Raw genomic sequence first — 13605 nt, 5'->3', positions numbered from 1 at the left:
GTGCCTCGCCCTGGTCATAACCATCTCATCCTTTTAGGTGCCCATAATGATTACTTTTATGATAGTTATTTCCTTGCCTTAAGGAAAAGAAAAAAAGGTCTTAGCACCTGCCTTTCTATTCCTAAGTGATATAACTTAGCCTTTCCTGTTTTTGAAATGTATGTAGTGGATCATACATGTATTCTCTTTTGTGTCTCCTGCTTCTTTCAGTCAACCTTTTTTAATATTCAACTGCATATACCTGTAGTTCTGTCATTTCTATTGTGTAGTATTTCATTAGGAATTTACCACAATTTATCTATTTTCCTCTTTGGGGACATTTGAGTCATTTTTAATTTGGGGCTATTACAGAAAAGTGCTGCTGTGAATATTCTCGTCTATGGATGTTGGTGGAGAGATGCCTGAATGTCTCGCATTTGTAAACCCGGAGGAGAATCACTGGTTATAGAGTATAATGTCTTCAGAGTTCATTATAATACCAAGTTTTCCAAAGTGATTATACCTGTTTACATTCTCACCAGCAGTGTAAGAATGTTCCCATTTTCTACAGCTTTATCAACTCTGGGTATTGTCTGAATATATGATTGATTATTTCACACAAGTGAGAGTGTGTGTATTGTTTATTCTCCGACCTTGTCTTTTAAATAATATAACATTGTACCTTGGAATTTATGCCATCTAAAATATATAGACCCATTTTCATGTTTGCATAACATTCTATGGTGTGAATAACTTTTTCCCCTTACTGTCTTGAGTCATTTTCAACATAGAGACTTATAGGGCAAAGATGGCATGCATTCACAACTTGCTTCTCTGCCCATAGCAGACATTACTAATGGATCATGGCACACTTTTTCACTGAGCAGAAACATTGCCTCAGACCCTTCTCAACACAATGCTCTTATACCTTGTACTCAAAACATAGTCCTAGGCCTGGCAGCATCCGTATCACCTGGGAGCTTATTGCAAATGCAGAATCTCAGAGCCCATTCCACTCACTGAATCAGATTCTGCATTTTAGCAATATTCCCAGGTGATTCACTTATACAAGGAAGTCTGACAAGTACTGGGTTAAGCAGCTTCCACTAATCAAAGTCATTCCATGGATGGAATGTGTGCGTCTTTCCTCTTCCAGAGGCACGTTGAAATGCTCTGTCCTTGGTCCTGTCCTTTCCGAGTGCTCATCCCATGAGAACTCAGGTGGCAGGCTGATACAATCTGCAACAGTAAGAATTCCAGAGGGGTAGCAGCAACACTGGATTGTAGATTCAGGATACAAGCGCACTGAGGGTAGAATAAAGGACTGACTCTAACCATTGGGCTAAATAAAATTTGACCATGGCAAACAAAAGACTTCATAGGAGTATATCTGAAAACAGGGCTTTGGGCAGCAGGCACACAGTGTCTGTTTTTGAAGCATTAACCTTGTGTCCCGCAGAAGGGTTGCATTTCATATTAGTGTGAGAAACACAACCGTGCTTTTTCTTCCTCTTATAAAGTCAATCAATGCACGAAAAACATGGAGGCTCTGAGGTGCCCATAGTAGTCAGTTCTGTTTGAATCAGCAGCCCCAAACAGAACCCTTCCTGCAGAGCACTTATTACTATCTACAAAACTGGTGTTCCATAGAACACAGTATGTTGGGTAACACTGGTTTGGGGCTTTAATTTATGGTCTGGGCTATGACAAGGACAAAGCTACCTTTAAATCATGTAGAGAGAAGTATGATCTCCAGATTATAAAGAGAGGAGGTGCCTAGCTCCCTACAGTCTGATAAGCACCGTGTCGACTGGACAGGTTTACTAGAAAGGCTCAAACATCTCCAGAAATAAACCCCAGGACAGTGAGGCCACCCCTGTCTTATTGTGAATGTTGAATTTAGGGTAGATTTTCCTCTCCTATATCAACAGAAAAATGAAAAGTCATACAAGCCATATTCTTTGACCACAAGGCAACAGAATTAAAAAAATTTTAAAAACAAACCTTGAAAGTTTTAACTCCAGAAGGTTCTTTTATTTATGTTTATTTTATTGGTTTTAGGGAAAGGGAGAAAGAGAGAGAGAGAAAGAGAGACAGGAACATCTGTATGTGTTCTGATCAGGGATCGAACCCACAACCTCAGTCCTTTGGAATGATGCTCTAACCAACTGAGCCACCCAGCCAGAGCAGAATTGAAAATTAACAACAAATTTTAACCAAAAGCTTGTTAACTTGCAAATTTTAATAAAGGTTTTCTAAATGATTCTTGGTTTCAAAAGGAAATAAAAAACAAACTATTCAGAAATAAACAATAATTAGAGAGCGACTAATCAAAATCTGGGAGATGTGGTCAAAGCAGTTCTCAGGAAAATGCATATCCACAGGTGCACTGATAACGAAACAAGAAAGACTAACATGAGGTGGATTCAGTTTCCAACCTAAGAAACTACAAGTGACTAGCACAACGGACCCAAAGGAAGTCTAAGCAGAAATTACTAAAGATAAAAGCAGAAGTAAAGAAAAGGAAAACAAAACCCAGTAATACATTTGCCAGTCAAACCAAATGCTAATTCACTGATGGAAAAACAGTAAAATGAACATTTTAAAAAGGTATTATCAAATAGGCCCTGGCTGGTTGGCTCAGCAGTAGAGCGTTGGCCTGGTGTGTGGGGAACCCGGGTTCGATTCCCGGCCAGGGCACATAGGAGAAGTGCCCATTTGCTTCTCCACCCCTCCCCTTCTCCTTCCTCTCTGTCTCTCTCTTCCCCTCCCGCAGCCAAGGCTCCATTGGAGCAAAGATGGCCCGGGCGCTGGGGATGGCTCCTTGGCCTCTGCCCCAGGCGCTAGAGTGGCAAATAATAAAAAGGAGGCAATAAAAATAATATTTTCAATAAGAAGAACAATGTATAGATATTTAACAGAAAAAAATACTAGGCACCACTTCATAGCAAAAAATTTGGAAATTTAGACCAAAAGGTATGATATTTGTGAATGAAATACAAATATTCAAAAGACATATGAAAAGAGGAAAATAGTATAGGAAAGCAAGTTTGGTTTCGTTATAAGGAACAATTTCCTAATGAATTGGGCTGACCCATGAATGGAATGACTGGTGTTAGGAAGGGAACATCACAGGCTGAGGGACAGGCTGAGAGGTGACCAGCTGTTAGGGCCAGGCTGGTGCTTTTAGGGGACTGGAATGAAGAATTCTCAATTTCTTTGATTTCCATAATCCACCTCTTTTAGCTGTTTGTTGTTTTTACCAAATGTCCCTGTTGTTATGGCAGCAGAGTTGCTCTGATGATCCCTTAGAGATGAGGGGGCAGAGGAAGGTCTGTGGGTACAGCCTGTTTGCCTGGGCCTAGAGGAGACCAGGAGGCAGGGCAGAGGCCCCTTACTACCAGCAGCTTCCCAGTCTCCCTGGACACAGGTGGGGATGCGTCTCCCAGTCTCCCCGGACACAGGTGGGGATGCGTCTCCCAGTCTCCCTGGACACAGGTGGGGATGCGTCTCCCAGTCTCCCTGGACACAGATGAGGATGCGTCTGGAATAACCGGGTTCAGGTCAGGGCCTGTCTAATGACTGGGGTCTGGGGCAGGACTCCAGCATGAAGGACAGAAAGTGACCAGGCTGGAGGAGGCTGTGACTCACCAGTTGTGTGGGGTACAGGCTACGCCCTGCCATGCCAGATACCACAACTGTAGGTCAGCTCGAAGCTGCACTGGAAGTGGGCAGTGCCACGATGACTGGTTGGCTGCATTAGAAACCCCTGTCCCCGTGAGGACCGGGCGGGCTGACCTGAGCAGGGGTGGAGGGGTCACCATGAAGTGAGAAGAGCCCACAAAGTTCCCCCGCTTTGGCATTCTGCTCAGGCTCTGCCCTCACTGCCAGCTTTATTCTGCCCACACAGCCACAGCGGCCCGGACTGGGAAACCTTACAGCCTTGCCCGTCATGGGCAGGAAACCAAATAGGTGACACATCACTGCCACACTGGCAGGCTTCCTTCTGACTGGGCTAGGGCTGGCCTTGGGCCAGTCAGGGTGGGGTCACTCTTCTTGGAAGACACTGCTTTCCCTGATGAAGGACATGAAGTGTTTCTTTGTCCTCACTGAGTTCTGGAGCATCCCAGAAAAGGCAAGGCTGGAAGGCACATAAAAAAAGAGCGTTTCTTTAAAAAGAAAAACATCAAATCCTTAAATATACTCACAGAGCCTCCTTCCTGTGTTACTCACACCCGTGACTCATTTGGATTACACCTTGAATGTTTCTGGGATCAGCCAGAACATCACTGACTGGGTCAGCTCTCACCACCACCTGTGGCCACGACCTTGTTCATCTCCCCACTGACCTCTTTGTTTCCATTCTCCTGCCCAACCTTTAGGGTCCCCAGCTGCAAACAAAACAAACCTGAGCCCCGTTTCAAGCTTCTAGATGCTCTGATTGACTTCTAGCTGGTCTGAGTCCGAGTGCCTACAGAAGTAGACTCCGGTTGTGGGTCGCTTGTCTGGAAGAGATTCCAGGAGAAACTGGGGAGTGACACAGGGAAGGAAGAGAACCTAAAGAAGTTATCTCGAGCCTGACCAGGCGGTGGTGCAGTGGATAGACCATTGGGCTGGGATGCGGAGGACCCAGGTTCAAAACCCGAGGTCGCCAGCTTGAGCGCAGGCTCATCTGGTTTGAGCAAGGCTCACCAGCTTGAGCCCAAGGTCGCTGGCTTGAGCAAGGGGTCACTAGCTCTGCTGTAGCCCCCCCCCCCGGCCAAGACACACATGAGAAAGCAATCAATGAACAACTAAAGTGCCGCAACGAAGAATAGATGCTTCTTATCTTTCTCCCTTCCTGTCTGTCCCTATCTGTCCCTCTCTCTGTCTCTGTCACACACACACAAAAAAAGTTATCTCAGTGACCTGAAACCTCACTGAGAGCATAGCCCAGCTCATCTAGTCTCTATGCTCTTGTTCCAGGTGAGCTAAGGGTGGTGGCAGCTGACAGGTGGCACTCTTCCACCACAGTGGTTCCACTCATCCAGGTGGAAAGCAATAATTAATTAGCGGGTAGAAGTCTCAACAAATATCTGCATAAAAGGATTTTTGTCCACCCAGGGCACAAAACTTGGCGGGTTTGTTTGCTGTTGTGGTTGCTGGTTGTTCTGAGCAACTGTGGAGAGGAAGAGAAAAAGCCATCTCAGAGATGTATAGGATTGTTTTTTTTGCTTGTTTTTCTTTTTTGTTTTTGCTAGATGCTGACAATGCCTCATTTACAGGAGAATGGAAGGAAGTGGTTGTCAGGAGGTTCTTAAAAGTCAGATGATCATATCCTCAGATGCCTCAGAAATGATGATAAGACTTGGAAGTGGGAATACATTTGACTCCAGCCAGTAGTGGCCAATTCAGCTCAGGAAGTACGCATCACTGGGCTATGTGTGGCTCACTGTAGAGCAGGGGCAAGTTAGACACGCACAGATACACAGACAGATGCAGACACAGGAGCGGCTGTGTAGAGCTAGGGAGATGAAGACAGGGACATGAATATATACATAATGATATATAGACTTATATAATGATATATATATTGCAAGACAAATATAGACACCACTATGTTCATTTGGAGAAAGAGATATACAGAAAAACGGGAAGAGGTGTTTTATGTATACATATAAATATATAAGAATTTATTTACCTCCGCATAGTGAGGTTGCAGGTACATATTTTTCCTTTTTGCTTATCTAATACATTCTACTTTTCCTGAAATGAAGTTATATCATTTATCCAAAATAAAGTTTGTTTTGTTTTTTTAGGTGAGAGGAGGGGAGATAGTGAGGCAGACTCCCGCATGCGCTCAGACTGGGATCCACCTGGCAACCCCGTCTGAGGCCGATGGAGTGCTACTCTATGTTTAGCACCTAAGGCTGTTGTGCTCTGATGGAGCTATTCTCAGTGCCCAGGGCCACGCTGAACCAGTCGAGCCACTGGTTGCAGGAGAAGAAGGAGAGAAGGTGGAGAGGGGAGGCAGGGAGAAGCAGATGGTGTGCCCTGACCAGGAATTGAACCCAGAATGTCTGCACGCCAGGCTGACACTCTATCCACTGAGCCACCAGTCAGGACCAAGTTATTTTCTTAAGAAAAAAACTAAAGTTATATATAAAAAAAGTATAAAACAGCCCTGGCTGAATGGCTCGGAGGGTAGAGTGTCATCCCGGTGTGCCAAGGTTGTAGGTCCAATCCCTGATCGTGACACAGACAAGAAGCAACCCATGAGTGCACAACTAAAAGGAACAACTAAGTTGAACGAGTTGATGCTTCTCCCTGTGCAAGCAATGGGAAAACATTTTTTTAAAGTATAAAACAGTATGTAGGAAAGGCTTTAGAGGAGCAAATAGATTCAGTTATCACCCGTATATTGTGTTGGGGCAAATACAGGGCTTTTAGCATCAGAAAAAAAGGGGGCATTGCATGCCCTGGGAAAATGTCAAAGCTTTGTCCATGGTCTCAAACAGCTAATAATGTACCTACCTCATTACATTTTAGTTCTGTGAAATAGTTTATTACTACTGTAACGTGACAGTGTATGACGAATATCCAGTTTTCAAGCTGTATCAGGAATACAGTAGTGATTTATGGTGGGTGTTCCTGATCAAAAAGGCTTTTAGGCCCTGGCTGGTTGGCTCAGTGGTAGAGCGTCGGCCTGGCATACAGAAGTCCTGGGTTCGATTCCCGGCCAGGGCACACAGGAGAGGCGCCCATCTGCTTCTCCACCCCTCCCTCTCTCCTTCCTCTCTGTCTCTCTCTTCCCCTCCCGCAGCCAAGGCTCCATTGGAGCGAAGATGGCTCGGGCCCTGAGGATGGCTCCTTGGCCTCTGCCCCAGGCGCTAGAGTGGCTCTGGTCGTGACAGAGCGACGCCCCGAGGGGCAGAGCATCGCCCCCTGGTGGGCGTGCCGGGTGGATCCCGGTCGGGTGTATGCGGGAGTCTGTCTGACTGTCTCTGCCCGTTTCCAGCTTCAGAAAAATATAAAAAAAAAAGGCTTTTAATATATATATACACACACACACATTTTTTCCCATTAATTTGAGAGAGAGAGAGAGAGAATCATCAATTTGTTGTTCCACTTAGCTGTGCACTCATTGGTTGGCTCTTGTACATGCCTTGACTGGGGATCAAACCTGCAACCTTTGACATGCTGGGGACGACTGTCTATCCACTGAACTACCCAGCCATAGTCCAGAAAGATCTCACATGCACATTGCTTTCATAAACTGTGGCACATTCTTTAAATAATTGTGCCAGAATAGGTCCACAATTACCATCTCATTGTAAACAACTTTTATTTTTTGAGGGAGTATTTGAAATAATGAAGCATCAAAAGTTGTTGCTAACCATATATGAGGACTAAGATAAGCTTAGAAGAGACCTCTATTAGTCGTCTTGTTCTCTGTACAAATTACCAAAAAGTTAGCAGCTTAAAAGAATGCCGCTTTGTCATCTATAGGTCAGACAGCTGGGGAGGCCGGGCCGGGCCTTCTGCTCAGCATCTCACAAGGTTGAAATCAAGGTGGAGGCAGGGCTACAATCCTCTCTGGAGGTTGTACTGGCCTCTTGCAAACTCCTTCAGGTGCCGCAATAATTCAGTTCCCAGCTGTTGCAGGACTGAGGGATTGTTTCTCGTTAGCTGTCAACCAGGGACCACTCTTAGTTCCTTAAGGCCACCCATATTTCTCCTCATGTGGCCCCACAGTCTTCAAATCAGGAATGGGCGTCAAGTCTTTCTTATGCTATGAATCTCTCTCTCCTGCTTCTATGTAAAGGGCTCCCGTAATTAGATCAGGACTACCCAGATAACCTCCGCATTGTAACACCTATGGATTGGGAACTTCAGTGAAAACTGCAAGATCCTTTCACAGCAGCACCTGGGTCAGTGTCACCTGGGTCAGTGTCTGACCGACTAACCTGGGGTGGAAGCGGAGTGGAGGGCATCCATCTCTAGAATTAGGGTTACCACAGGCATGAAATATGCAGCTCAAGACGGACCAAATGCCCCACTTGAAAAAAAATGACTCAAAGTGTTCTTTTTAGCACACAGAGAATTTTTTTTTTAACAGAGGAGAGAGAGAGGGGGAGAGAGAGAGAGCAAGGAGAGAGAGAGACAGAGAGAGAGAAGGGGGAGGACCTGGAAGCATCAACTCCCATATGTGCCTTGACCAGGCAAGCCCAGGGTTTCGAACCGGCGACCTCAGCATTTCCAGGTCGACGCTTTATCCACTGTGCCACCACAGGTCAGGCCAGAGAAATTATTAAAATAATGTTAATAGTAAAAATTTTAATAATCACAGTAAGTGAATGTGTGTATTTGCTCTTAGGGTGATCCTGCCTCCAGGAGAAGGACCAGATTGCCTTCTCCCAGATCAGCGCTCATTGATTAAGGGCTGCTTGGGGAATGTGAAATCCGGTGTTTACAGAACAGCTCCAGGGCAGTCCTCCCAGGAAAGTCACAGGCGTGGGAAAGAATGGGAAGCACCCAGGGTTGGGTGCACACACCAGAAAGAGAGTCTGGACAGAGAGCTGATAGCAGCCACCGCGCAGACACAGCCAGGCCCCCGGGGGAGCAGCCTGGAGGGCCTTATGCCTGGGTCTTGGCTTTGGTGGCTGACTGTAGGCTCCAGGGTGTAGTCAGGGCACGTGCTGCTGGATGGGCAGAGCCAGAGCCAGGGCCAGGTGGAGGCCTGGCAGCAGTGACTGCCCCGGGGCCCGGGTGAAGAACAGCTCACAGAACCTGGGAAGCAGGCTGCCAGCCCAAGACAGTGAGCCCAAGGCCAGCCTGAGGCTTGGCTTGCTGGTAACTGACACACCTAGATGGGGGAAACTGGAAAAGGGCTCCCTTGTCCTTCTCAACGCCACATTCTGCTCTTCTCATTTCCACACTACATTCTCCCAGGCCCGTGCGGGGTGTCCCCTGGGCCACACCTGCAGCCTACTGCTTTGTGTGGTACTTCTGGCAGCAGCTCCCCTCAAGGAGTGTGCACCCTCCCCCACCCATCTGGCACCAGCATTCACAGCAGATTCTGGTCACGCCCGCCTGGCAGTGGACTCTGTTGAAGGCCCACTTCGACCAGCTCTGTGCACCCATCTCGCGCCAGCTCTGCTGTGGACGGCTGCCCTCAGCAGCCGTCAGGAGACTGCCCCTGGCACAGGGGCCTCTGTGACTGCTTGGAGAGCTGAAGTACCTGGGGGTTTTTAAGTTCCCCTTCCCCGTGGCCAGGAGCCAAAGACTGGAATGGGAGAGTGCAAGCATCCAGTTACTTTGCCTGGCTCTTCAAGTTTCTTCTCAGACGGGACGCATCACTCAAACTCATTTCACCGGCCAATGCAAGTCACACGGCGAAGGGATGAGGACGTATACAATACAATCAGAAGCCCGGGAGAACTGGGCACATTTGTTCAGCAGTTGTTCTAACACCACTTATTAAACAATTCATCCTTTCTCTAGTGATTTTAATTGCCCGTGTATCATTTACTCAATTTTTATTGATATTTAGGCCTCTTTTTGGGTAGTCTTTCTGATCCACTGATTTCCTGGTTTTGCCACCTGTATAGAATTGTCCTGTTTTCATTTCTGTAGCTTTATAATGTCTTTTAATATCAAAGAGGGTAAGTACTTCAAGATACTCCCTTGAAATATTTTCTGGCTATTATCATCCCTTTACCTTCTAGATAGATTTGAGAATGAATTTGTCAAGTCCTCTTTATCCCTCTATGTGATTTTGATTAGCATGAGACTGCATTTGTAGACAAATTTACATCTGTTTACAATATGAGACTTACTAGTTTAATTAATTAACTAATTTATTTATTTATTTATTTATTTATTTATTTTGTGGCAGAGCCAGAGAGAGCCAGAGAGAGGGACAGATAGGGACAGGCAGACAGGGAGACAGATGAGAAACATCAATTCTTCGTTGCGGCTCCTTAGTTGTTCATTGATTGATTTCTCATATGTGCCTTGACTGGGGGGAGCTACAGCAGACCGAGTAACCCCTTGCTCAAGCCAGCGACCTTGGGCTCAAGCTGGTGAGCCTTTCTTAAACCAGATGAGCCCGCTCTCAAGCTGGCGACCAGGGGGTCTCGAACCTGGGTCCTCCACATCCCAGCCCAACGCACTATCAACTGCGCCACCTCCTGGTCAGGCGAGACTTACTAGTTTAATAAAATCTTTAAAGGTAAATGTCTCAGTCAGGTTTTGTGATTTTCTTCAAATTCATTCAGTAACTTCCTATTAATTTGATATCCAAGTCTTCTGTTTCACAGTCATTACGAATGAGACCCTAATTTTATTATGTTTTCTAATGATTATTCTAGTAGAGTAGAAGGCTCTTCACTTTGCTACTATTCATCCAACTGAACTCTGTTAGAAACCTCTTAATTTTTATAGGTTGCATTCTATTTATTTACAAATTATAATTAGTCTCTCACTCAATTCTTTTTTTTTTTAAACCACTTTTATACTTCTCATTTCTACAGCAAGAGTGAAACTTGCTGTGCTAACCGGTATAATTTTCATTTCCACTATTTTCTGTGACCTCGAGACCACTTCTCTCCAGCCTGGTGGCAGCTGGAGTCTTGTGTGTCTAACTGGCCTAGGGAAAGATGACACAGACGAATGTACGAGAAAAGAAAGTCTCGTTCTTGGAATTTCTTGTTTTAAATGTCTTTATCAGATTTCAAAGAGGAGATGAAGAGGAAACTGAGCCTTTATATCAGGTTCCTCCGTGTCACCTCGGGACCATGGCTGGTCCATGAGCTCTGTCAGCGGCCCATGAGTTAAGAACAGATATGGAGAGCAAGAATTTAGAAATTTTTATATTACAGCCATTTGATGTTGCCACAATATCCAAATACATGATGGGCAGATTCATCTCACTGGACAGTGTATAGACCAAAAACATTACTATGACAGTTGGAAGTAAATGAAAGGATCTTCGCCACAGATTGTTTGAGCTTTAGGTTAACTTCTTTAGTTAACGTGCATTGGGTTGGTGCTCCCTTAGATGAACTAATAAAAGGCTCTGGATTCAGAGAAAAGAGGAGAGTTAGAAGAAAGCAGGCTGGCTGAAAACTTCAGTGTCCCTGCATCCTGTGCCCCTCCCCCAGAAGCCCAAGCCTTGCCATAAAGGGAGGATGGGGGCGGGGGGGGGGGGGAGCTGCCAGCAGGGGAACAGCCACATCCTTGACAGACTGGGAAACTGGAAACGGAAGGGACCCACGCCCTTTTCTAAGTAGAGCCTGGGAAGCAGCAAGATCCTATCATTTCTTTGAGAAATGAAAAGGCTATCATAGGCGGAGCTGGACAGCTGGATCGGGGACAGCCCACACAGTTCCCACGCACCCCATCGTGAGGCCGGGAGCAGCGGAATAATTCGGTAAGCGTCCAGAAGGAGCCCAAAGGCAGTGAAGAACTTTGGACACTCCCACTAGGTAGGCACAAGGGCCACCTCATGCTCTCACATGCCCAGATGGGGTGCAGAAGGAGCTGAGAGAGAGGCCTTAAGAAATTGTGCCACTGAGCCCTGGCCAAAGAGTTTGGTTGGTAAGAGCATTGCCCCGAAGTGCAGAGGTTGCCAGTTCAATCCCAGGTCAGGGCACACACAGGAACAGGTCAATGTTTCTGTCTCTCTCTAAAATCAATAAATAAAAATTTTAAAAAAGAGATCGTGCTGCTGAGAATAAAGGACAACACCACGGCTATCTGGATGGACCAACACTTGAGGTCTAGACAAAACAAAGCACATCTCAGAAAATGCCGGTGTGGACACACCTAACAGCCAGATGCTTCCCCTCTCTGGAGGCCTTCAGACTATTGGACCCCACTTCAACAGAAGTGGCAAACCTGGCAGGAAAGGGAATATTTATAATGACAGAATATATTTCAGTCACCTGAACGATGACTCATGATTGAAATTCAATGGAACTATTTTAAAAAGAAAAAATTGGAACACTTTACTTCTTCCAACCTTGAATCTATGAACTGAGATCGATGTCTGCTTTTGCTTTAACCAGAATGACGAATGTTAGTGAGCACCTTTAGCACCTTTATCATTTTGCTGATATTAATGGAAATGTATCTGGTATTTTACTTTATGGCATTTGCTATTAATTCTTCATGTGGTTTTTTTTTTTATAATGTTAAGATTTATTTGCCTGACCAGGCGGTGGCGCAGTGGATAGAGCATCGGACTGGGATGCGGAAGGACCCAGGTTCGAGACCCCAGTATAGCCAGCTTGAACATGGGCTCATCTGGCTTGAGCAAAAAAGCTCACTAGCATGGACCCAAGGTTTCTGGCTCGAGCAAGGGGTTACTCAGTCTGCTAAAGGCCTGCGGTCAAGGCACAAATGAGAAAGCAATCAATGAACAACTATGGTGTCGCAATGAAAAACTAATGATTGATGCTTCTCATCTCTCTCCGTTCCCGTCTGTCTGTCCCTATCTATCTCTCTATCTGACTCTCTCTCTGTCCCTGTAAAAAAAAAAAAAAAAAAAAAAGATTTATCTATATGAAGTTGGCTAGAGAGATTTAATTTGTTATTAAATCAGGAAGAGATGTTAAATTTTATCTAATATCTTTTTGACATCTATCAAGAGGGTCAAAGGCCCTGGCTTGATGACTGAGTAGATAGAGCATCATTCCAGTGCACTGAGGTCGCGGGTTCGATCCCCAGTCAGGGCACATACGAGAAGCAATAAATAAGTACACAACTACATGGAACCACTAGTGGAACAGTGAGTTGATGCTTTTCTTTCTCTTTCTCTCTCTGTCCTTTCCCCTTTCCCCCTCCCTTTCTTTCTCCCAAACCAATGGAGAAACTTAAAAATAAAAATAATAAAGTTATTTTAAAAAAGAGTTATATCTCTCCTTTAATGTATTAAGGTAATTGTGTATACAACATATTTTCTTTTATTTCTTTGTTTAGAGAGAGAAGGACAGACAGACAGGAAGGGAGAGAGATGAGAAGCATCAACTCATAGTTGTCAAGCCAGCAACCCTGAGCTCAAGCAGGATGATCCCACGCTCAAGCTGGCAACCTCAGGTTTTCAAACCTGGGACCTCAACATCCCAGGTCTATGCTCTATCTACCGTGCCACCACCTGTCAGGTAGATCTTAATACAATTCTACATTTAAATAAATATTTCTTTTCTTCTTTTCTGAGAGGAGAGGAGATAAAGAGACAGACTCCCCCATGTGCCCCAACTGGAATCAACCTGGCAACCCCTGTCTGGTGCCGATGCTCAGCCCATCTGGGGCCATGCTCGCAACCGAGCTAGTTGTAGTGCCTATGGTGGAGGTTCCACAGAGCCATCCTCAGTGTCTGGGGCCAATGCACTTGAACCAATGGAGCTATGGCTGTGGGAGGGGAAGAGAGAGAGAGAGAAACAGAGAGAGAGAAGGGGATGGGGAGGGGTGGAGAAGTAGATGGTCTCTGGTGTGCCCTGACCGAGAATCAAACCTAGGATATTCACACTCTGGGCCGATGCCCTACCACTGTCAACTAGCCAGGGCCAAATTATTATTTTTCAAAGTCTGGAAAATGACCAGGTAGCAGGAAAACCCTGGGCTGACCCTAGATGACCTTGG

The sequence above is a fragment of the Saccopteryx leptura genome, chromosome 5, assembly GCF_036850995.1.
Source record: "Saccopteryx leptura isolate mSacLep1 chromosome 5, mSacLep1_pri_phased_curated, whole genome shotgun sequence".
Taxonomy (NCBI): domain Eukaryota; kingdom Metazoa; phylum Chordata; class Mammalia; order Chiroptera; family Emballonuridae; genus Saccopteryx; species Saccopteryx leptura.
This window is presented reverse-complemented; position numbering follows the sequence as displayed.